Source organism: Coffea arabica, chromosome 5e (genome assembly GCF_036785885.1).
Source record: "Coffea arabica cultivar ET-39 chromosome 5e, Coffea Arabica ET-39 HiFi, whole genome shotgun sequence".
Classification (NCBI taxonomy): Eukaryota; Viridiplantae; Streptophyta; class Magnoliopsida; order Gentianales; family Rubiaceae; genus Coffea; species Coffea arabica.
Window position 1 is genome coordinate 33122372 of NC_092318.1, and position 26830 is coordinate 33149201.

A 26830-nucleotide genomic window follows, 5' to 3' on the forward strand; every position below is an offset into this window, starting at 1 on the left:
TAAAATGATATTAGCATTAGGAAATATTGTGAAGATGTAATTTTTTTATTTCTTTTATTTATCTGTTCATGGTTCAATGAAAAGGTAAATTGTAAATTCAGAAGGTATGGAGTTGAAATAGTCACAAGCAATTATGCAGGAATGAGTGAAGGGAGAAAATTGGAAGAGAAAAGGAAGCGAAGATATTTAATACGCAATGTATAAGCAGAATAAGCACACTACAATGATTGTGGATGAACAATTGCTTTGACTGCGAAACTAATTTAAGATTTAACCAATCAGCTGCGAATTGAACACAGGCTTTTCGGTCTTGGGTCGTGGGTCGTGGGTCGTGGGTCCTCAAATAATTTGCGCATCTAATTGCTTGGTTTCACTACGCTTCACTTCAGAGTTCAGAGCTTCTTTGCTCTGCATATATAGAAATTCGGTCATATGTACGAGAGAGTGAGCGGGGAACAGAGAAATAGAGTGACAATGGTGAGGATATTATCCATGGCGTCGTCGATTAAACCTTCGCTGTCCTGATTTAGGTCTGCGGCTGCTGCAGGGCTTCCTTCTCGCTTCGCTGTACCCTTCGGTTCGTGTTTCCAGAATTCTTGTCGCCCTCTCAGCTTATTGCATCTTGGCAGTGGTAATATTTTCAGTATGATTTAATTTGATTAATTTTTTCTGTTCAAATTCTGTGTTTTTTGTGCGGCGGGTAGCCGAGGGGTGGGAAATTCATCCCTTTCATTTCTTGGTCGATACTTTGGCCGAGGGGTCAATTTTGTTATCTTATCGATGATTTCTAAGGAATAGGGTTTGAAAATAGGGAAAATTGAAATCTGATTGGAAATAGATGAAGCCATATTTGAGCCGTGACCAGACCTTCTTTCTAATCTTTTTGGCTGAACTGAGGCGAACCCAAATGACGCTTAACCCATATTGTCACTTCTCATGAACGTGAATATTGGAGCCATCCCACTCTGGTTCACGACAGCCATGTCTGTACGTTTTTTGCACACATCTATGTCTGGTGTCCGCTGTGTGTAGTGTGTGCAGGGGAGACTGGGCAAGGGAGAAATGAGAAGAGGGGAGTGTGAGAAAGGTGAGAGAAAAAGAACACGGCTGATAGATCCACAGACAACATGGGGTAATAATTCACAACAGTGAGTTACAACTCTCAACTGGGAAGCTTGAACCAAAGATAATAGGTTTTTTTTTGGGGTGAGTGGAGCTGAAGAGCAAAGGTAATAGTTAATTACAGGGAAAATACATTACTTGCAAACTAATGGTGAGCTTTATAACGTTTGTGTCATGATAAAAATGTTTAAAATAAAAATTAGGCACTACCGTGGATCTGCCAATCACATAATAATCTGTGAGTAATGCCTGTAATAATTGAAAAACTTTGAACGTATGATAGATCTATTGTGACTGAATGTCAAATGAAAATGGTGTGTTTTTCATTCTTGATTACAGAAGTAGATAAAAAATGATGGAATATAACTCTGCTTTGTCTTTTTGTTTCTCATGATAGCTGAAGTGCTAGAGCATAAGCTAAGGAAGTATATGAGCAGATTCCAGTACCAAGATTGGCTAAAAATAGTAAGAACAACAACTGCAGTTACTTTGTTATGTTTTGTCTTTCAAAGCAATTTATGCATCTCGTTCATAGCATCCTCATGCTTAACCAGAATAATTTTTTCCAATTACCTGAATGCATTAACAGGGGAATCACTCAGGTCATTGTTATAAAAGCTTCTTCATGAATAAAATCAATTACATCTGATGTTGAAAGGCTTCAGCAATAACATGTGTATTTTAAGGCTAGCAACTCAATTAGATGAATTATTGAATCTGTGCATATTCATTGATTCTTGTAGAAGGCTAGAAAAAGTTAAGAGCAAAGACATAATATGAAAACTTGTTTGGAGAAGTAAAGGTTTGGTGTCAAATTTTTATAGTCCAGAACATAAACCATAAGTAAGTGCCAAGCCTGAACGTAAGAGAAACTAACTAAATGCCAAAACTGCTGTTTGTCTAACATCGTTGCTTAATTCTGATGCAGCAAAATGTAAACCAAGACTAAGGTAGGTACTATGCTGAATAACCTGTAGGAGATGATTTTTAAAAAAAAGTAGAAAAGTGGAAACATAAAAATAAGTACTTCTTTACATAATGCAATAAGACAAATACCAATGTTTATGTTTCTGAATATGGGCTGCCACCACCACCAGCCTCATTCTGTGACAAGGAGCCATTAGTGATTTTCGTTGTTGTAGATGGCCGCTGTCAATAAGTTGTGGTGCTGTTGCGCTAAACTTAGTCCAATTTGTAGCTCTGGTGAGCTAGTTGTGACAGTTTAAACAAATACAAAATGTTAGATAGAGATAACTACTTTTATCATTATGCAGCATATAAAACAATGAGGAAAGTAGGTGCACAGTAGCATGTTTGAACTGGTCCATTTCAGGCCTATTTCACAATTGGCCCAAACTCACTATAAACACAATATACACATTATTACATACAAAACATACACTTTTAATGTAACCTTTAATGGATCAGATTCTAACTGGATTGAGCCAAATGACACCCAGGCTCTACTCATGTTTAATTCGAGTCTTACTGATGCAATCATACTTTTCTCAAGTTGAATAGGCCGAACTCATGCCAGTTAGACCTATTGATAGTCCTAATCATACATATTGTGGTAGGTATTATATTATATATTTTAGTGCATATTATAGTATAATTTGTACTTAAAATTATATATATGGATGGATGTGGTGTGTACTTAAAAAGTGTATGTTTGTGCAACATTGTCGAATGCAAAAAAAACTTTATATGCTAAGAAACATCAACTGACACAAAATGCATCACTAAACAACTTAATATTTTTCAATGACTACAAGATGTTTTGAGTCCTCTCCATCATAGAATCAGTATTCTCAGTAACGCACCATATTGTCATAGTTGTTTATCATACAATGAAATATATGAGCATCAAAAACTTGATATCCGTTCCTATGATTGTGCTATGATATCAAAAACTTGATATCAAACTTTAACTTTTAAACAAAGCACCATATTTTACAAATGTTTTGAAAACTAACTTGACTCTCAATTCCTTTTCCTCCTTGTAAGTTTCAATTCCTTTTCCTCCTTGTAAGTTTCAATTCCTTTTCCTCCTTGTAAGTTTTGGAATTTCCCCTTGAATAAAAAAATTTTCCCCTTGTAAATATGGAATGTAAAGTAGTTAATGTGGGATTTGGAGAAACAGCCTCTGATTTAATTCTGAAAACTGAACTTTGTTCATGTGAAAAAGTTACCGAGCATACAAAATTTGAAATTGAGAATGCTTGCTATTTGCTATTTGTCTTTGATATTTTTTTCATTGTAATCAAATTTGATTCACTAAATGTCATTGAGTGATCGTACTCAGATCTTATTTTGAACTAACTAACCATGTTTTAAAATATTATGCACATCTTATCTTGTGCTAACTAAAATATTATTTCTCATCTTAACAGATTGCTTTATTGTGTTGAGAATTATGAAATGCAATCTAATATGCAAAAAGCTAACAATTAGTCAAATGTTTCAAAGAAATCTAGTAAACTGGGAAAGCGTCTTGGGAAGAAAAGAAAAGAAAATAGGAAAAATGTCTTATTATAACTATATAAGAATTGCAATGTCAACTGTATGGAAGTCTTCGAGACAGCATCCCTTTTATTTTTGATAACTTTGTAGCATAAATAGTTTCCTTCAGAATTGTGATTACCCTCTGTGTTATCTGAATATCTTTCTTGGGACTGGACAGTTAGTCCCTCATTTTCAAAAGATAAGCTTGGTGTTCATTCTCTACAAGGTCAAATGCTATTTGAAATCCCAATAAACCATCATTCTTACTTTTTGTTCTTAAGAGTTTCTCAAATACAGCAGCAATGTCTTGTGGTCTATCCAAAAACATGAGAAGCTGACATATGTTTAAATAATGAGGTGACATATGCATTAAAGTAGTTGAGGTTAGAATTTTTGAAGTTTTGACATCTGATACACTTGGACCAACATTTTTTAGAATTAGGAATAAGGTTTAGAAGAATGAATTAAATAGATATAATCATATCACGCTGATATTTTCTAGAGTTGACAAGATTGTGACAGACATGATTACAATAGTATAGGGTCACTTGAATGTTGTCAGTTTGTATAAGTATTTGCTGAAGCTTATCCAATCTCTGGTATTTTATATCTATTCTCACAGGTTATTGATATCTTTTGTTAATTATATACCTAGAGGGAGTTTCAAAAATGAGATAATGAGAGAAAGTTTAAATTTATAGTATAAATTTTTGGTGCTTTATTTGTCTCAGCAGCCTTAGTCTTGAGATCAGGACGTTTGTCTATAGCTTTAGCTGAGATAAAAGGATATAGTAGAAAATAAAGTAAGACGTGTGTGGCATGGTTAAAAAGAAATGCATAGTTAACTTATGTAATACCAGTGCCACTTTATACTTCAAAATCAGTATTTATCTAGCCATGATTTATTTTCTTAAAGGTTTGTTATGAATAATGAACACATACGAAAGCAAAAAAAAATTATCCTTCCTATTCTTCAAATGGATTTTACATAACCTGGTAAAATGAATGCTAAAATATTAATCAAGGAGATGAGTTGTCTGTAGAAGTAGGCTTTAAAAGAAAAACTTGCAACAAAAAGGCTTCTTTGAATCTTTGAGGCTAGTAATATAGCTAGTTGGCTGTGAGTCTCATCAAAGTTCTCATGTTCATATACACTCTTGTTGCAAAACGATAAACAGTTAGTAATTAATTTTCTGAACATATAATTATAAGAATGAGCAATGTAAATATATAATGAATTTTCTGAACATATGTCTACAAGAATGACTAATAAGGGTAGAAAAAGTTAAGAGCAAAGACATCATATGAAAAGTTGTTTGGACAAGCAAAGCTTTGCTGTGAAGTTCTTATAGTCCAGAACATAAACCATAAACAAGTGCTAAGCCTAAACATAAGACAAACTAACCAAGTGCCAAAATTGCAGTTTACCTAACACCATTGCTTAATTCTGATGCACCAAAATGCAGCAGGTATCAAATTGTCTTGTTGTTTGCAGTTTCATTGTAAGCAAATGCTAATGCATACATTTATCGATAATGTGCTTCTTCTGTTCCGTAAACTGTCAAAAAGAGAAAGAATTCATTAAGTTTTTAATTCTAGAAATAGATTATGGAATTCATTCAGCTTTTAACTCTAGAAATATATTATAGCTTTTAATTTAATAAATTTTTACATGACATTTTTTATATCATGAAAAATATCTTCATTAGGAGTTTCCAATACTGCTAAGGTAGGTACTATGCTGAATAACGTGTAGGAGACAATTTTTAAAAAAAGACGGAAAAGTCGAAAGATAAAAATAGGTACTTTTTTACATAATGCAATAAGACAAATACTTCAGCGTTAGTGTTTGTTAGACTATGATAGAGGAACTAATTCATGCCTTCCTCATAGCAGACAATGCTTATATTTCTGAATATGAGCTGCCACCACCACCAGCTCCACTGTGTGACAAGGACCTATAAGTGATTTTCCTTGCTGTAGATGGTCTCTGTTAATAACCTGTACTGCTGTTGCGCTAAACTTAGTCCAATTTGTAGTCCTGGTGAGCTAGTTCTGATAGTTTAAACAAATACAAAATGTTAGATAGAAATAATAAGTTTTATCGTTATGCAGCATATAAAACAATGAGGAAAGTAGGTGCAGAGTAATGTGTTGACAGTTGTGACAACATCCATAATGCTATTAGTGTGTATAGTTGCATTATGACAAATATTATTTCTCATCTCAACAGATTGTTTTATTGTGTTGAGAATTACAAAATGCAATCTGATATGCAAAAAGGTAACAATTAGTGAAATATTCCAAAGAAATCTAGTAAACTGAGAAACTATCTTGAGAAGGAAAAAAAAGAAAATAGGAAAAATACCTTAGTTATTATAACTATATAAGAATTGCAATGTCAACTGTATGGAAGTCTCTCGAGACAGCATTCCTTTTATTTCTGGTAACTTCGCAGCATAAATAGTTTCTTTCAGAATTTTGATTACCCTCTGCTATCTGAATATCTTTCTTGGGACTGGAAAGTTAGTCCCTCATTTTCAAAAGATAAGCTTGGTGTTCATTCTCTACAAGGTCAAATGCTATTTGAAATCCCAATAAACCATCATTCTTACTTTTTGTTCTTAAGAGTTTCTCAAATACAGCAGCAATGTCTTGTGGTCTATCAAAAAACATGAGAAGCTGACATATGCTTAAATAATCAGGTGACATATGCATTAAAGTAGTTGAGGTTAGAATTTCTGAAGTTTTGACATCTGATACACTTGGACCAACATTTTCTAGAATTAGGAATAAGGTTTATAAGAATGAATTGGATAGTAGATATAATCACATCACGTTGATATTCTCTAGAGCTGGCAAAATTGTGAGAGACATGATTACAATAGTATACGGTTACTTGAATGTTGTCACTTCTTGTAAGTGCTTGCTGAAGCTTATCCAATCTTTGGTATTTTATGCTTATTCTACAGGGGGTCAAAAAATGAGATAATGAGAAAATTTTGAAATGTATAGTATAATGTAATGTTTCAGAAGTTTACGTACTTATCAAGCATCCTTTCAATAATGACTTGATCTTGCATCTATCTTTGCTGCTTTATTTGACTCAGCAGCCTTAGTTTTGAGGTCAGGACGTTTGTCTATAGCTTTAGCTGAGACAAAAGTATATAATAGAAAATAAAGTAAGACGTGCATGGCATGGTTAAAAAGAAATGCATAGTTAAGTTATGTAATACCAGTGCTACTTTATAGTGCAAAATCAGTATTTATCTAACCATGATTTATTTTCTTATAGATGCAATACATAGAAATACTTAACAAATTTAGAAGGCAGAATTCAACAATAACATGCTACCTAGAATAGTCCGGACATAATCTGAATCTTCTGATACATTGAATAGAAGGTCAACTGCAAGGAATGACAACAATGAGTGATTTAGTTTATTCAAATAACAAAAGACCTGAGAGGGGAGATAGAGATTTGTTATAAATAATGAACACAAATGAAAGCAAAAAGAACTTATGCTTCCTATTCTTCAAATGCATTTTATATAACCTGATAAAATGAATGCTAAAATATTAATGAAGGAGATGAGCAGTCTGTAGAAGTGGGCTTTAAAACAAAAACTTCCAACAAAAAAGCATCTTTGAATCTTTGAGGCCAGTAATGTAGGTAGTTGCCTCTGAGTCTCATCAAAGTTCTCATCTTTATATACATTTTCACTGCAAAAACGATAAAGACTTAGTAATCAATTTTCTGAACATACAATTACAAGAATGAGTAATGTTAATATATAACGAATTTTCTGAACATATGACTACAAGAATCAGTAATAAGGGCAGATGAAATGTATGAACACTAACCTCTGTTTTTTGAATATTCCCTAGGGACATTTGTAAAAGTATGAGCTAACTCAAAAATGGAGCAGTATTTGTGAAAGATTTAACATTATTTGCATTATAAATGAAGCATAAGTTCTAGTTAATGCTATATCTTAATACAAGAATTTTCTTAATAGGTATTTTAGTACAAGCAAGTTAAGCATGAATTGCTGGTGGATTATGAATATGAATAAGTGCAATGAATATGAATCTGACAATCTTGTAATCAATAATTATGAAAGGTGATGATTTGCAAGCTGTAAAATATGTTTGTATACTATGTTATTGGTAGCATGGTCAACTGTTGGATCAAAAGGAGAAGGCTGTATAAGAATCTTTACACAATTGCTGCTTTTTGCTCTTGATAAAGCAACATATAGTTGGGCATGTGAAAAAACTGGTTCACGTAAGTATATACCAACAAAATCTAAGGTTTGACCTTGAGCCTTATTAATTGTCATTGCAAAGCATAGGCACACTGGAAATTGAACTCTTTCAAATGACATTGGGCAATTAGGATTATTTTCTATTCGAAAAGATATTCTATGTAAAAAGACTTGTTTGCCTTTGAATTCTCCAGCACTTATAATTGCATCAATAATATTGTTAGTTAAAGATATACATATTAGTCTTGTTCCATTGCATAAACCTTTTGGGGGATCAATGTTTCTGAGAAGAATTATTGGGCAATTTGGTTTTAGAATAAGATTATGGGGGGGGAAAACCATTGGGTGTTAAGCTATTCAGAAAATCTTCAAATAGGCCTTGTTCTGAAATGTCAAGTGTTTTATCACGACTAATATATTCTTGAGCCTCACCTGGAAAAATGTTAATTAACAAGTTGTTTAACATATCAACAAATTCATTTTTTGTAGTAAGGATTGCTCGATTTACCAATGAAAAATCATCCTTGGAAAAAGCAGTTAAATCTGGGTAAACTGTTTTGATAAGTTCAAAAATTGATTATGTTTCACTTTTGTATGGTATCAATAGTGGGACAGGATATTTACTTTTAACCCTTGTATTGCTGGTTCTAGTCCATTCCCTATTCGGAGAAGGTAATCTGTGAATTCTGGATCTGATATTGCTCTCATGTTATCTGTGAGGTATAGTTTATGAAGCTATGGCCAAATGTATGAAGTTACTAAGCTAGCTTGTACAGAATCTTCCTTTGAACCTTTAGTGACAACAGGGAGAACTTGTCTAAAGTCACCACCAAAAACCATAATTTTTGAGCCAAATAATTCAGAAGAACCCATTAAATCTTTTAGTAGTGTATCCACACCTTCTATACCAGTTTTGTGTGCCATTGGAGCTTCATCCCAAATGATAAGTTTAGCCGCTTGAATTAGTTTAGCAAGTGCACTTTGTTTACTAATTTTACACATGTTAACTGAATTCATATCAATTGGAATCTTGAATCGAGAGTGTGTTGTTCTACCTCCTGGTAATATTGATGCTGCAACTCCACAAGAAGCGGTAGCTAATGCTAATTTTTGCCAACATTGAAAATTCAACAAAATTCACTTGATTTGAACTAACCTCTGAAATTTGGAATTCTATTAGGGTTATAATCCAAGTTTAAGACAAAACAAACGGAACAAGAGTCGGAGTGTTGAGCACCAAGATATGATAGCTCAAAGTTGGTGAAAAATCGAAACTGTTAAACAAAATTCCAGATTTAAACTTCAAACTTTGGGACTTTGGTTAGGTATCGAAACGAACTCGGAACGACACCAAATTTGGTATGAATACACTACCAGATAAGGGCTACTCTTCTGCCAAAATTCATAGAAAAATATGTACGAGAAATCGGTTAACGAAACCACTAAAATTCCAAGAAGTTCCAAGGCAAATCTGTCTTGAACTTCCGTTTTTCCGTTTTCAAGCATTTGGCCAAGGAAATTCCCTCGACATGGTTCATTGGTGTAGACGAGATCTAATAAACATTTCAAGATAGATTTGGTAGGTGATTAAGACCAAGAATCTCGAATTAACAAGTCTCGATCAAATTTAGTACTAATTTTGCCCAAAAGGAGGGTTTTCCTTCAAGAAGTCAGTTTCGAAATACGGTCACAAATTACTCAATTCAACTCGGAATTGGACATGATTGGTGGTGTTGGAAAACACACTCATAAAGCTACAATTTCTCAGAAAAAATCATTTTCAAAATCTGTCCACAACTAGTTCACATTGGAACCTCAAGTTATAGTTCATGTTCTGCCTTCCAGGAAACTAACGAAACAGGGCAGCCAAGTTCAAACGGTTGGTACGGATTACTCATGTGGAATTAGGACGTGCATTTTATACCGTTGGAAAGCTGGGAATGTCTAGTTTTCAGTGCCGCAAACGGCACTCGATTTCGACATCGAAGCAAAAAGTTATGGTTGAAAGAAAAGGACTGCCTGGGCAATCCGGGAAAATTTTCCAGTTTCGCTAAACCTTTGAAATCACTACAATTGATCAACTAAATCATGTTATTTTTCAATGAAACTTTCTACATCATTCATATAACATGTATACATCACAAACAAGTCATTAGAATCTCAAAATTTCGCACCAAAGTGCACGAACATGGCAGGGGTAAAATGGTCACTTTTGTTCATTGCACCTTCCTTGAATTTCTATCAACAACTCAACATTATTTCACTAATTTAAGCACTAAACCAACATTAATAGCATCATCATTTATCAAATCAGTCCATCCGATCCAAGTGGGAGTTTATAGAGTCCACACAATAATTTTTTCAACATAAACAAGCTACCCACATGCATGCATGAGCTTATATGTGCACTACTACTTTCATAAATCAAGATTTTTCAAGTTGATCATCACATACTTGTTTAAATGAATCAAGGCAGAAATTTCAATCCAAAAATGCTCAAGAAAATCGTGAAAAGCAGTCCCTTTTTGTAGTTTGGGTGGTTCACCAAGTGATTACAAAGTGTGGTTAAAGTTTGAGGTGATTTGGAGTAAGATTTGAGGTAGAAATGAAGAGTTTTCTTTCCTTTCCTTTCTTGTTTTGGCCGGCTCTTGAGGTGAGAAAATGAGAGTTTCAACCGTGCACTTGAGGTGAGAAAAGAAGGGTTTTGATATGGTGTGATGCTTCCATGAGAAGCTTAAGAAAGTGTGGCCAAAATTGCTCCAAAAGTCAACTAAGAATAGTGCGCGTACGCGCGCGTTTCGTGCTCGATTCCGCTCGAGTTTGTTTTACTTGTGTTCTAAACCTCTAATGCACTTGTATTCGTACTATTATTATTTACTTTTAATGGTCTTAAATCCCTCAATTAATCGCACGTGTAAAAATGCGTACTTCAGATTTGTGCGCGATAAAGTGAAATTTTCAAGAATTTCTTATCACGATAGTATCACTAACTAATAATTGAATATTTAAACATAAAAATACCTATTTCAAAACTAATGTACAAGTCTTCAATTTTTCAAACTTATTGTATTCTCGAATCGATTATTATTTCCAATCGCGTATTCACTATTCTCATGTTACGAGCTTTCAAAAATTAAATTTTGAAACGAGTCATTTTAAAAATATAAGTAAATCATAGTTCCATGTAATTGAGTATAAAGAGGTTGAAATAAAATATTCGAGACAAACGGGCAATTAAATATTGAAATAAGCTAGTAATAGGGGCTTAAAATAGGAAATTTTGCGAGTTTTCACATTAGTCGAGTTTTAATTCCTTAAATCTCCAATTAATTTTTCTTAATCTACTATTGATCATTCTTACTTCTCCAAAATTAATACACTCTCGATTCAAATATAGCCTCGAAAAACGTGTATTCGTTGTTCCGAACTAAATGAGTTTTCGAAAAGTAAATTTTCTAACAAAACGCTTTAAAAACATAAGAGATGCGTTTTTTCATATAAATGGATTTTAAGTAGTCAAATTAAATAATTCGGAGAAAAAGAGTGAATAACTATTTAAATAAACCAGTAATATTTGACAAAAATAAGAAAATTTTCGGATCCTCACATTTTTCCCTCCTTAAAAGAATTTCGTCCTCGAAATTCACACTTAGGATAATAGTCATATCCTTTAATAGTCATGCTTTTCAAATCAATCACTAACTTACACTCTCCGATTCATATCTCACAATTTCTATTTACCCAATTAGTAGTCAAATTTTGATTCTATCTTATGAATCTAGGGTTTTGCAAAAAGTGTGTACGGTACTAGGGTCATTAAGAACCTTAGATAGACAAATAAAAGGAAGAATCATAGTTCTATGTAATTGAGTATAAAGAGGTTGAAATAAAATATTCGAGATAAACGGGCAATTAAATATTGAAATAAGCTAGTAATAGGGGTTTAAAATAGGAAATTTTGCGAGTTCTCACATAAGTCGAGTTTTAATTTCTCAAATCGCCAATTAATTTTTCTTAATCTACTATTGATCATTCTTATTTCTCCAAAATTAATACACTCTCGATTCAAATATAGCCTCGAAAAACGTGTACTCGTTGTTCCGAACTAAATGAGTTTTCGAAAAGTAAATTTCTAACAAAACGCTTTAAAAACATAAGAGAGGTGTTTTTCCATATAAATGGATTTTAAGTAGTCAAATTAAATAATTCGGAGAAAAAGAGTGAATAACTATTTAAATAAACCAGTAATATTTGACAAAAATAAGAAAATTTTCGGATCCTCACATTTTCCCCTCCTTAAAAAATTTCGTTCTCGAAATTCACACTTAGGATAATAGTCATATCCTTTAATAGTCATGCCTTTCAAATCAATCACTAACTTACACTTTCTGATCCATATCTCACAATTTTTATTTACCCAATTAGTAGTCAAACTTTGATTCTATCTTATGAATCTAGGGTTTTGCAAAAAGTGTGTACGGTACTAGGGTCACTGAGAACCTTAGATAGACAAATAAAAAAAAGAATCATAGTTCTATGTAATTGAGTATAAAGAGGTTGAAATAAAATATTCGAGACAAACGGGCAATTAAATATTGAAATAAGCTAGTAATAGGGGCTTAAAATAGGAAATTTTGTGAGTCCTCACATAAGTCGAGTTTTAATTTCTCAAATCGCCAATTAATTTTTCTTAATTTATTATTGATCATTCTTACTTCTCCAAAATTAATACACTCTCGATTCAAATATAGTCTCGAAAAACGTGTACTCGTTGTTCCGAACTAAACTAGTTTTCGAAAAGTAAATTTTCTAACAAAACGCTTTAAAAACATAAGAGAGGCATTTTTCTATATAAATGAATTTTAAATAGTCAAATTAAATAATTCGTAGAAAAAGAGTGAATAACTATTTAAATAAATCAATAATATTTGACAAAAATAATAAAATGTGAGGATTCGAAAATTTTCTTATTTTTGTCAAATATTCCTGATTTATTTAAATAGATATTCACTCTTTTTCTTCGAATTATTTAATTTGACTACTTAAAATCCATTTATATGGAAAAACGCCTCTCTTATGTTTTTAAAGCGTTTTGTTAGAAAATTTACTTTTCGAAAACTCGTTTAGTTCGGAATAACGAGTACACGTTTTTCGAGATTATATTTGAATCGAGAGTGTATTAATTTTGGAGAAGTAAGAATGATCAATAGTAGATTAAGAAAAATTAATGGGATATTTGAGGAATTAAAACTCGACTTATGTGAGGACTCGCAAAATTTCCTATTTTAAGCCCCTATTACTAGCTTATTTCAATTTTTAATTGTCCGTTTGCCTCGAATATTTTATTTCAACCTCTTTATACTCAATTACATGGAAATATGACTTATTTATATTTTTAAAATGAGAATAGTGAATACGCGATTGGAAATAATAATCAATTCGAGAATACAATAAGGTTAAAAAATTGGAAACTTGTACATTTGTCTTAAAATAGGTATTTTTATGTTTAAATATTCAATTATTAGTTAGTGATACTATCGTTATAAGAAATTTTTTAAAATTTCACTTTATCGCGCACAAATCGGAAGTACGCTTTTTTACGCGCTCGATTAATTGAGAGATTTAAGACCATTATTTTTAAACCATTAAAAGCGAATAATAATAGTACGAATACAAGTGCATCAGAGGTTTAGAACACAAGTAAAACAAACTCGAGAGGAATCAAGCACGAAAAGCGCGCGTACGCACACTATTCTTAGTTGACTTTTGGAGCAATTTTGGCCACACATTCTTAAGTTTCTCATGGAAGTATCACACCAGATCAAAACCTTCTTTTCTCACCTCAAGTGCACGGCTGAAACTCTCATTTTCTCACCTCAAGAGCCGGCCAAAACAAGAAAGAAAAGAAATGAAAGAAAACTCTTCATTTCTAATTCAAATCTTACTCCAAATCACCTCAAACTTTAACCACACTTTGTAATCACTTGGTGAACCACTCAAGCTACAAAAAGGGGCTGCTTTCCAAGATTTTCTTGAGCAATTTTGGACTGAAATTTCTGCCTTGGTTCATCTAAACAAGTAGGTGATGATTAATTTTGAAAATCTTGATTTATGGAAGTAGTAGTGCACATATAAGCTCATGCATGCATGTGAGTAGCTTGTTTATGTTGGAAAAATTGTTGTATGGGCTCTATGGGCTCTATGAACTCCCACTTGGATTGGATGGAAAAATTGTAGCTTGTTTGATGAATGATGATGCTATTATAATGTTAGTTTAGTGCTTAAATTAGTGAAATAATGTTGGGTTGTTGGTAGAAATTCAAGGAAGGTGCAATGAACAAAAGTGACCATTTTACCCATGCCATGTTCATGCACTTTGGTGCGAACTTTTGAGATTCTAATGACTTGTTTGTGATGTATATATGTTATATGAATGGTGTAGAAAGTTTCATTGAAAAATAACATGTTTTGGTTGGTCAATTGTAGATTTCAAAGGTTTAGCAAAACTGGAAAATTTTCCCTGATTGCCCAGGCAGTCCTTTTCTTTCGGCCATAACTTTTTACTCCGATGTCGAAATCGAGTGCCGTTTGCGGCACTGGAAACTAGACATTTCCAACTTTCCAACGGTATAAAATGCACGTCCTGATTCCACATGAGTAATCCGTACCAACCGTTTGAACTTGGCTGCCCTGTTTCGTTAGTTCCCTGGAAGGTAGAACATGAACTACAACTTTAGGCTCCAATGTGAACTAGTTGTGGACAGATTTTAAAAATGGTTTCTTCTGAGAAATTGTTACTTTATGAATGTATTTTTCAACACCACCAAACACGTCCAATTTCGAGTTGAATTGAATGATTTGTGACCGTATTTCGAAACTGACTTTTTGAAGGAAAACCCTTCTTTTGGGCAAAATTATTACTAAACTTGATTGAGACTTGTTAATTCGAGATTCTTGGTGTTAGTCACCTACCAAACCTATCTTGGAACGTTTATTAGATCTTGTCTACACCAATGAACCATGTCGAGGGAATTTCCTTGGCCAAATGCTTGAAAATGGAAGTCTACGGCAGATTTGCCTTGGAACTTCTTGGGATTTTAGTAGTTTCGTTAACCGATTTTTCGTACATATTTTTCTATGAATTTTGGCACAGGAGTAACCCTTACCTGGTAGTGTATTCATACCAAATTTGGTGCCGTTCCGAATCCGTTTCGATAGCTAACCAAAATCTCAAAGTTTGCAATTTAAATCTGGTTTAACAGTTTCGATTTTTCACCAACTTTGAACTATCATATCTTGGTGCTCAACACTCCGACTCTTGTTCCGTTTATTTTGTCTTAAACTTGAATTGCAACCCTAATAGAGTTCCAAATTTCAGAGGTTAGTTCAAATCAAATGAATTTTGCCGAATTTTCAAAATTAGCCAAAAATCGACCTAAACCTGTCTCAAGTGCCCCAAAATAACAATTTTGAGCTAAATTTTGATTACTTTCTGTTTGGAACCATGGGAAAGTGTATTCTAAGAACTTTTAGTACTTTGGAAGTTGTTTTCAACGGTACCAAAATTTTCAATTTTGGACTTGTAGAGAGTGAGATACGATTTTTTCAAAGTAAGTGTAATAAATCTGAAAATTCATAGTTTAAAGGAAATGGAGTTTTTTTTCAAATTCTCTCTTTTTCTTTGATATCACTTGATCGTTATACACCCGATTTCAAAGATGAAAATCAGTTTTTCTTCTGTTAATAAAACCTCACTTTTGAACCTTTATTTTGAGTGGCTAAGGTTCTCGGTTTGAGGTATTGACTAGTTTAGATGAGTGTAATTCCTTTCTTGATTAATGCGTGATTATGAGTGAAAAATGCTTATTAATTGCTTCAAGTACTCAAGCGATTTTTGAAGAGAATTCCGGAGGGGATAACTAAAGATTTTACTCGCTCAATTACTTTTGAATTGGTGAGTGTCAAGTGCATAACTTGTCGCGTTTACTTGATTTACCTGCTTATATACGTGAATATCACTTGATGAGACGAGTGTGTATTGTATCGCACTCGCTCTCCTTTATTTGAACTTTACTTGCATTAACTTGGTTTTCAAAGTTGATTTGAGTGAATCTCGTCGACTAAAATATACTCGTTTTCGTGTGCATAGCATGTTATCATGCGGGTCGTACGTGTCCTGCGTGTCGTGTTGTCGGGTGGAGTGAATCTCCTCGACTTATGGGGACGCCCAATTCTCTTAGCCAATCTTGCAACTCAAGTCGGCATGGGCTTGGTCGAGAAACTTGATAAACCAAGAGAATAACAAAACACAACTTGATCTTTTAAGATCTTGTTCGGCATACTCGTGGGGTATCGCCCTTTTCGTGCGTGTTCTAAAAATCAAAACTTAATCTCTTGAGATCTCGTTCGACATACTCAACGAGTATCGCCTTTTTCGTGCGTGTTTGGTTACGGATCCGAAAGGGTGGAATGTTGGTCGGAGGAAGTAATAAGTGAAGTTGTAACTGATATAATACCCACCTGGATGACGGAGTGTCATCACGAGAGGGTATCGGATCGAGAAGTGGCGAAGCAAGTGAAAATTAGCTCCTAAGAGCTCCTATATTCTTGAATTGTTTATGTTTACTTTTCTCGCTCGAATTGTAATTTACTTGAATATATTATTGTTCTACTTGAATATTGGGATTGTTACTTGGACAACGTGCTTGCATGTGTGTTTTCTTGGCCTCACGAGCAATTGCTTACCCCGTAGATTTGTTTTCCTTAACAGGAATGGATGGAGTGAAACTCGGTGGAACCCTTTGGATATACTTTTGTATTAGGATTTCTAAAGTAACCGACTAGACATTTTGGTTGTTGTATATTTTGGGAATTGATGTATCTTCTGGATCCTGATATAAAAATTGGGTAACTGATGTATTTTGAACTTGTGGTGTAAGATTTGGATATTCGATTATGGAAGCGACTTTTCCTTATTAAATTAGTAGTAACTGTTATATATTGTTAAACTTGAATCGATTTGTCTCGAGTCCTGACGAGAGTTGGGTAGGCGTTCCGCGGATACCCTTGAGTTCGCTCTTGGGAGAAGTGGGGGCGTCACAATGTGTCTAGAATAACCTTGATTAGTGTTGTCTCCTTCAACCCATAAAGCTACAACTTGAGATACAGCGGGTTTATTAAACACTCGCTGGTCGTTGTCGGAGTGAGATTTTAATACTATCTGATATGAGTCCAAGTTTGGGACATTTCTCAAACTCCTAAAGAAGCAAGCATATGGATTTTCTTTCATTACTTCCATTAGCTTGACTACAATACTTTCGGTCGGCCTTTCTGATATTGCTAATCGATTCTGAATTTCATATTTTGTGTCATGGAAATAAAGCTGAAGATACATTCCTGATCCTCCATGCGGTATTAGTTCATTGATAAAATGGTAGGTTTGGCCTTGTATCTTGAATGTATAGATTCCGTTTGTCCTCTTGCAAAGGGATTTGTCATAGTGAACACCAAAGGAAGTGAATGCAAACATGCTATTATAGGTCTTAACATAGGTTCGGAAATGTATAGCTTCTTCACTCTGTCCAGTAAAAAGTTCAATTAATACATCAGGTAGCTTATTTTCATGGAGCACAACTCTCCATCAGAACAGCAAAAGTTTGCTGTCTTTGAATAGAATTTTTTCGCTCCACAATATTTACAATCTGATGCATCAGAGAGATGGTCTGCATTATGGCTAATGAAATTCAGAGTGTCTACACCAACTGCATTTTTACATGCTGTACAATAATAGGAATACAAAGCATTTTTATCACTATGTTATATGCATATGAAAGAACTATACATATTTGTATATGAACAGATATAACATAAAGAAATAGGAATGATACCTTTATTTTGCATGTAAGTCTTGTTTGCTCGGATACTTGATCTCCTTTGGCTTGAGTTTTTGCCTACAGAACAATAATGTCGCTAGTCAGGACGTAAAAACGATAATGCTACTGATAAGGACATATAAGTTTTGCAACATTTTCAGATACATTTTAGTTATACATATCTTTTGGATGATTTTTTATGACATTAGAAACATTGGTTTCCACTGGCTGAGGCTGTACTGTCATTGATATACCTGATTAGGTAAATAAAAAAGTGTAAGAACATAAATCAAATTCAGTGACCAACCAATACTGAGCAAATATTTGTAAAAATAGTATTAAGGGGTTAATCCTGCAAGATTATCAACTGTTTCATGCAAGAAATTAGAGCAGATAGAAGGATCACCTACCAGATAAAAACAAAGAAATTGTTATATGAAACATAGAGTGATAAATATGATTATAACAAGATATACCTAACACATTTAGTTTATTGATTCTTCTGCATTTATAGTTGGACGAATTTTTTGATGAAGAACCTAGAAGAGCAAAAAAAATACAGAATTAAGGTAAACATAGAATATAGAATTACTTGTGTAAACATAGAAGACAGAATTAATTTGTGTAGGCAAACCTTGTTCAAATGTCGAAAATACAGAATCATGCCTTTTCAGCTTGCCTTTTGATTTACCATTGGTTTTGCACAGAGAATTACTTTTGACAGCAATAGATTGTTGCAGATTAGTCTCTTTGTTTCTATTCTGTTGCAGAAGCTGTTTAACAGCAATACTTTGTTGGTTATTGTGCTCATTGTTTTGCTGTACGTCACACCCAACTGGAAGTTCTATACCAGATATACAAGATTTTCATAATTCACATTGCTTATAGAAGATTTTTTTCCTCTTTATTTATGAAGAAAGTAATTTAGAAGCATAAGTCAGTGATTGAAAAAGAGGTTCATGGCATTGACGGACTAGATAATATGGAATCTTAGTGGGAAAAACAAATGTTTATGCTGATATATATTTATATGCATTATGCACGTTTACTATTTTACATCAGCTTAGTTTTTTTTTTGGGAAAAACATCAGCTTAGTTGTTAACTTGACAAGAATGTCAACATTAAATGCCATTAATTAATTAAAGCATGAAATCATATAGAAAAGTGAAGCAGGAACAGTTTTAAATTTCAACACCTCTGCTAGCTGTATTAACATTTCAAGTACTGCTCAGTTAGTATTATATTTTTTGTATGCAACAATCCAGATTAGTAGTGTGATTGTAGTTTGTCTTACTGATGGTTGGTTCTTATAATATATTTTTTGTTGGGGAGCAATTTGTTATCGGTTACTCGATCTATGTTTTTCTCGTGAGCAGGTTTCTCATAAGAAAATTCTTAAGTATTGCATGCATGAGAAGCACCTTTATTCACTACGTTATTGTTCTTTTATTTCAGACGATGCATTACTGCTTTCTGCTACATACAAAAACACAATATAAAGGCAAAACTGAATTAGATACCATCAGTTTGCTGTTGATTCATAGAAGACGTGGATGCAGCAGCTTTCCTTCCTCTCCTCTTTGGATAAGCTTCTCTTTGTTTAGCTCTATGAGCTTCTTTTTCTTCCACTGATAAGGAAGCATATTTTTCTCTTAATCTTCGGTTGCGAACAATGTTCTTATTCGTTGAATGTGTAAGTGCATCAGTTGAAGCCATGATTTACAGTTTATAGCATGAATAAAGGAAGCATAAACGAAGCAAAAGGTAGTAGGATAGAGCAAAAAGTTGTGGGCTTATACAAATAGCTATGGAACATGAATGCATGAAGCAATTTTCCAATTTCCAACACCAAAAGTAAAAGCTATTGTAAAATGACACTGTTAGATATGAGTTGAAAATATATAGTCCATTCAATGAATATTTTGAGGGACAAAAATGTAATTAAACAAGAGAAAATGAGCTGGCTGATAGATATAAACATCACATCTCATTAATGCTTCTTGTAAATGCTGCAAAACAGTCATTGTTCCACTAACATTCGGCTAAGCCTTGCAAGAAGCAACAACCAGTTCTAATAGTTACAAGAAAAAGAACAGCCAAAAGGCTTGGAGGACAAAAATAGCCCTGAAGAGAGCAAACGAATTGTAATGAACACTAACTCTCCAAACGTCTTAGCTCCAAGAAAAAGAACAACCAAAAGGCTATAAGGACAAAAATGGCCCTGAAGAGAGCAAATGAAATTGCAATGTACAAGAACCCTCAAAACGTCTTCTTATAAGATATAAAGATATAAACAAGAATGATCTTATAGATATAAAGATATAAACAAGAATGATCTTAACTATTATTTTAGTGCTATGCCTTGAGCAATTATCACGAGGTAGAATGGATCAACCCTGCCTACTATGCTAAATGCATGATTATATAGAACATCCGGTCCTATGCTTGAACTGTATATACTTTTGACTAATATATACAATCTATCGTTTCGACCAAAAAAAACAAAGAGACAACTAGCCGCATGTGTGATTACATGATACTCACGTGCTGATTCACCAGGATTTGTCCATTGCTTCAGTGGACAGGGGCAAGTGCTTCCTGCGGCATCAACGGCTAACATGAACTTGACCAGTGCCCCTAAATCCTAAGATGGAACACAAACCATTGGATTAAACGAAACCCCTTTTCTTTCCCTTTTCTTCCTGATATGTTTTTTTATGTTATTATCATTTTCACAAAGCATAATTAGACCAAAGGCCTTGGGGAAAAAAAGAAAAAGAACGTGTGCTTGTGTTTTAGTTCTATCATCTTTTTTATTTAATCCTCCTAAAAAATTTAACTGCTTGAACAAAAAACAAAAGTCAACACTAACTTGTAAAAATATTGAGTAAAACAAGGTTTTGAAACTGGCATAAGTTGGAATTATGTTTAATTTAATGAAAGATTCAAACTTGAAACTTGTATAGTGGAAAAGATGGAAAAGGCTAACAACTTTTTATGAAGGGAAAATCCAACTAATAAAGGCGTTGTTTGAAATTTTAGATTTTAACTTGTTAATATTACGTCTTTGACAGGACATTCTTGCTAAACATGCCTCCTGGTCTATGGCTTTACTTATAGCTCACTTGGGACTTGGGAGGAGAAAAGGATAGAAAATAAAATATCTGTAAAAGTAAATGATTTGGGATAATTGTGGGCCAAAAAAAAATCCCTCTACACAAAATTTGAAATTAGGGAGAAACATTATCAAATAACGCTCAAGTAAACAATTGTAAGGAGAGGGATTCTTGTAAGGTCCCCATCCATTCTTGGTCTGGTTTGTGGGCTTCTGGGTTTGTGGGCTATTGGGCAATTGCTGAATTTAAAGAATCCTTAATGTATCCGTTGTATCATGAAAGAAATACGGGTTTGTTTGGATAGACTTGACTTCAAATAAAAAAATTTATTTCACAAATTTCGACCATATTTTTATCTTTTCAATCACCTTTTTATCTCACATACATCACATCACATCACAAAAAGTATTACAGTAATTATCTCAAATAAATCATCCAAATAAACTCTTATCCAAACAAACTCACTATGTTCCACGAGACCCCGACCGCGTTCACCTAGCAAATCCGACAATTGTGTTTTATTCAAGCCTTCCTACACATTTTTACTTGTGCGTCTTAGGTTCACTTGAAATACGATCATCAAAAAATGAAAAAAAAAGTTTAAAAATTACTTTTGTCGTTTCATTGAATCAATATAGAAAAAGAATACTATCTAATTAATTAGAAATGATTTCTATGATATTACAAGCATTCTTGTAGCTCAACCATATTTCAAGTAGTAGCAGAATTCAATCCAAAGCAGAAGGATCTTGCTAGGAATACCGCAATCTTTAATCTGGACTTCTAATCTTATTGTTATCTACCAAGTGTCTAACCAGTTCCCATGTTTCTTCCCATGACTTTCCTACCAGGTTTCCATGATTTCATCGTCAATCTCAAAGTCTAAAAAGAGATTGCCTCTTCCTCTATTAACCACCTTTCCCTCTTGTCCATCAGCAGTTCTTCTCATCCTTGTGATGATTCTCAGCATATTAGCTTGAATAGTATGCCAAATCTTTAAGGTATATTTCATTCTCAAGAGACTATTCCTGTTAAAGTCTAAAGGTATAATTTATTTGACACAAAATCTAGCAACAAAGCACGAGTTTTACAGGGGGAGAGGGCGCATTTTGTTTCATCAATCATTTGTGTTGTAAAATCTTACATACTTTGGTCTCTTTTTATTAGATGACAGATGCAGCTTGGAAGGCCGTCCATATGGAAATCATTGTGCCTATCATTGGGAAGGCTATAGCTAAAACGATACTACTGGTTGGTAAGTTTGTAGAGAAGGTGGAGGGGACAGCAGTTGAGAGGGGAGCATTTTGTTTCATCAATTCTTTTGTGTTGTAAACAACTAACATTGGGAAGACTATAGCTGAAATGATACCACTGGGAAAAATTCTTTTGTTTCTAATGACTCTATAAGTGTTTTAGCAAGGAAAGAGAGTATGGATACAATTATGGGGCGAAAGTTGAAACGCACCGCCTAAGATTAAAGGAAATATTGTATTTCAGTCATATAGCTATTTTCAGCCTTTTGATTGCTAGTAATTGATATCCATGTAACTTTCTTTTTCTCTTTTTTTTACTGACCTATTATTGTAATTAGAGAGAAATAAGTAGAAGTGCTACATCAAAATTTTTTAAGGTAAATTACTTATTACCCTCTTGTGATTTTACATAATGTTAGATGATCCCTCTAAGGTTTTAAAATAGCCACATAATTCCTATGTGATTTTATATAAAATGAAAAATGGATAGAATGCACAATTAGTTACGGTGTTTATACCAAACACACTTTAAAAGCGCGTGTAATAAATCTTAAGCTCTGTTTGGACTAGCTTATTTTTCAAAAACTAGTTTTTCAAATATAATGTTACAGTAATATATAAACTAAAACAACTCAAAAAATATCTCATCCATACAATATATCAAAATCAACTCACAAATATATACAAAATTTTTTTTAAAAATAAATTCTATAATATTTTCCACCTATCACCACCATTACCACCACCTCCACCCACTACCACCACCACCACTCCTTCCTTTCCTCAGTCTTCCTCCTCCTCCTCCCTTCCCCTTCCCTCTTTCTCCTCCCTTCCCACTCCCAACCCTCCCTTCCCTTCCCCCTCCCCCTCCCCCTCCCCCCCAATTTGGCCACGGCTAGGGAGAGTCAAGGGATGGGGGATGGGGTGGGAAATGGAGGGGAGGAGGGAGAGGGAAGGGGAAGAAGGAGGAGGAAGAGTGAGGGAGGGGAGAAAAGAGGAGGGAAAGGGTGATGGTGGTGGTAGGTGGGGGTGGTGGCCGTGGAGGCTGTGGTTGTTGGTGGTAGTATTAATTTTTAAAAAAGTATTATAGAAATATTTTAATTTTAAAAGGTATCCCAAAATATATTCCAAAAATCCTTTCAAAAACATCACAAAAAATATCTATAGTAAAAGTTTTTCATATATGTTACAGTAAAATATTTCAAAAACACCGCAAAAAACAGTTAATCCAAACGGAGCTTTAATATTCATATAATCTCCTTATAATTTATATATTATCCACTTACCCTTGTAGTTTTTGCATTTATCTACATAATCTCCTTATGCTTTTATACAAGGTGATTTAGCCGTCGATTGATTTAGTATTTAATTAAGGTCATTATTGGTATTTTAACTAATGACGTTACATAAACTATTTTTCGCGAACTTTTCATTTTACTTAAAACCATAGGGGGGTGAAGTGAATATTTTGAAATATTTGAGGGGTCATGTAGCAATAGATGAAATCACATGAGGGTTACATGTAATTTACCCAATTTTTTATGGTCTGATTAAGATAGAGTCACAAACATGCACCTATATTTTTGTCAAAATAATAAAAAGGAAAAAGATAAAAGGTTATGCAAATGTATCTATGTAATAGTTGAAGATTTGTACCTGGTATTTATAAGAAATGTTGATGTGAGGCTATTTTTTTTTCTTTTTGTCAAACGTTGGATGTGAGGCTATTAACTGTCAAGTTTTGAGTCCTGACTAAAGTAGTAGCTATATTACAAAAAGAAAATGAAAAAGAAAATTAGAATCATATTTTTCCAAGAACATGGTATAAAATAGGTAAGCAAACTTTAACTATTAGTGGATACCTTACAGATTAGTATTTTTTTTAAAAGGATTTTCTAACGGGTGCCAATGAGTACTCGTTAAAACATCTATATTCAACTCAACATGTCATATATATACACATATACTAAGAATTATTACTTTTTTCTGTATTTATACACTTTGCATAATTAATCTCCTTATATTTATACACTTTCCCTAATTAATCTTATATTTCTAAAAATCTAACATCTGAAATACAACTTAATGAGTGCCCAGACAAACCTTTTTTTAATTCAAAGGAAGACTCTGAATCATATAAGGAGAAAGAAGACAAGAGAGAAAGGGGAAGGGCTGAGAAGATTTTCAATCTAACCTTGAACCAATTATTACTAGACTAATGTCTCTATCAGTTAAGCTTAGTTTTAGGGACTCAAATACTAGTGTTTACCTAGCAAATAATCACACCCAAGATGCCAATTATTTCATTCTAATTTTACCTAATAATTCTAGAGATAACAATGAGGGCAATGGGGCTTGGGGCGCCAAAGAGAGAGGCTGGGGGAGGAGAAGAGAAGGGACATTTTTCTCCCCCAACTTTAAATAGGGTGACGAACGGGGAAGAAAACCCTGCCCTCCACCCTACCTATAATATAAATGATATATATTTGTGGAATAAAAAATAGATGACATAGTATGATTATATATATATGTAATATGAAATTGTGGTAAAAAAAATATAATCTTTCTTGTTTATTTATTTGGTAAAAGGATTTTTTAAAAATGTTAGATTACTTTTTTTAAATAAAAACAATGATGATTTAGATTTTATCTAAAATTAAATATGAAGAAATGAATTCACAAAGATCAAAATATTTTTTAAATTTTATTTCATGTTGAATTTTTGGTTAAAAATTGAAAAGAATGATTAGTACTTTTATTATCAATATTGTACATATATAAATAAAGTCAAATAAGAAAAAAAACTAGAAGTGGTCACCCATGGAGCACTTGCAGGGGTAGCTGGGTAGAAGCTGAGAGAGCTTTTGGACGGCTGACCGAGGGACAAGCGAAGGCTCCCCACTTCAAACCCGCCAGTTGCCTTCCCTAAATAATTTCACTTCGAAAATTTGAAAAGCCTCGCTGCAACTTCCTGGATTTTTCCTCTCGACAATGTTCGTCTGCGTCAACGGTGAAGTCTTTTCCCTTTCGGTGGTGGCCCTCTACTAATAGTGGAGTGTGGTAGCTTTTAGTTGTCCGAGCAATGACGAAAAGTGGAAAGCAAACCATGCGCTACATCTTTGTGCGACCACGGCTCCTTCTAAGCATAGTTATTAAACCCGACCCGCCCAACGGTTCAATCGATCAACCAGGTGAACCGGCCATAGAACCGGACCGGGTTGCTAATTAGATCGTTTGGACAGTAGAACCGTTGACTTTTTGACGAACCGGTGGTTCAACCGGTCAACCCGGTGAACCCGCCGGTTTTCTGAGGAACCCGGTTGCCATGCAAAAAATATTTTAGAAAATGTTGCATTTGATGGTTCGAACTTGAAACCTCAAGTATAAGAATATAGTGCAATCACCATTAGACCAACAATCCATTTGTTAGTTGTTTGGTCCTTCTTATATTATATATTAGACTTTTATTTCTTCAAAATAAAATTTATTTGAAATCTTTTAATAAAATTTTATTTATTTTCCGAATTCCATAAGGCAAATTTTAATAAAATAACATTATCTAGTTTATTTCCATAAGTTAAAACCAAAAGTTGGTTAAAAATAATGAAATTTCCATAAGGCAAATTTAAGTTTTGTTGATTCTTATAAGAATTAATGATTCTATAATAAATTAGACTAATTGAACATTTACTAAGACATAGTTTATTATAATTTCAAACATATAAAAAATTATAAGACATAATATTTAAATATATTTAGTGACCACCAGTTGGATCACTCACCCCCACTGGTTGAATCAGTAATCCGCTGATCCACCTCTTTCACCGGGTTCCTCCCCGGGCCGGGTTTAATAACTATGCTTCTAAGTGACCACTTGAACGACATGGGCTGTAGATCGGGTCGAACTCGTCCGAATTCCACCTACAATGAAAAAAATCTAAAACAAGTATTAGAGTATTCTTTTAGTTTAGTCGAATTTGTTTATCTATTAGTTCATCAGTTTCTTTAGATTCTCCCTTCTTGTAAAATAGGATAGATTAATCCATTATATAGTCTTTTTAGATTCCCCCTTCCTATAGGATAGAATAGATTAACTTATAAAAATGTTATTATTGCGATAAAAAAAGACTAAACGAGTAGGTCATATGTTTTTTTTCCTAATTTTTTTTCCAATTGGAGAGGGGCAGGATTTAAAAAAAAAGAGGAAATAGGAGAATTTGATCTCAATATCTTTAATTCTTAATATCAACATTAGTCATTAAAGTAAGATTTTATATTGTTAAGAGGCTCATTCCAACTAATTTGAAAAAGAGTAAATGCAGTTTTTGTAATCAAATCTTGAGCTTTGGGCAATTTCAGTAACCAAAAATTTTGGACGAAAGCAAATCTGATACTTTATATTATAATATTTAAGCACATTTGGTATCCTTGATGGATTTTTTTCAATTTTCAACTAAAAAAAATCATGTGTGATGTCTTGCGTTCGACAACAAAATTTTTAAAAAATTTTCAAAAAAAAAAGAGCTAAAAATTGGGATATAATCTAATTCATATTCATTTTTACTTCACAAAAGGTGGGATTTGACATATTTGAATAAAAAATGACTGCATGTGAATCATATAGTGATTTCAAGTTTAAAAGTGATTGAAAACTTAGATTGAGATAAAATTTTACTAACTTAAATTTGTAAAA

The 26830-nt window shown here is 33.4% G+C and overlaps 2 long non-coding RNA genes across 2 annotated transcripts; one reads left to right on the forward strand and one right to left on the reverse strand.

Moving 5' to 3' along the window:
• Positions 1 to 244: 244 nt before the first annotated feature.
• LOC113688502 (uncharacterized) lies at positions 245 to 16875 on the forward strand. The gene is made up of 3 exons (XR_003447975.2): positions 245 to 631; positions 1520 to 1587; positions 16666 to 16875. It is a non-coding gene; the product is annotated as an uncharacterized lncRNA (long non-coding RNA).
• On the reverse strand, positions 6715 to 7531 carry LOC113688503 (uncharacterized). Its single transcript, XR_003447977.2, has 3 exons — positions 7184 to 7531; positions 6983 to 7036; positions 6715 to 6779 (listed from the first exon to the last, which is right to left on the reverse strand). It is a non-coding gene; the product is annotated as an uncharacterized lncRNA (long non-coding RNA).
• Positions 16876 to 26830: the final 9955 nt, after the last annotated feature.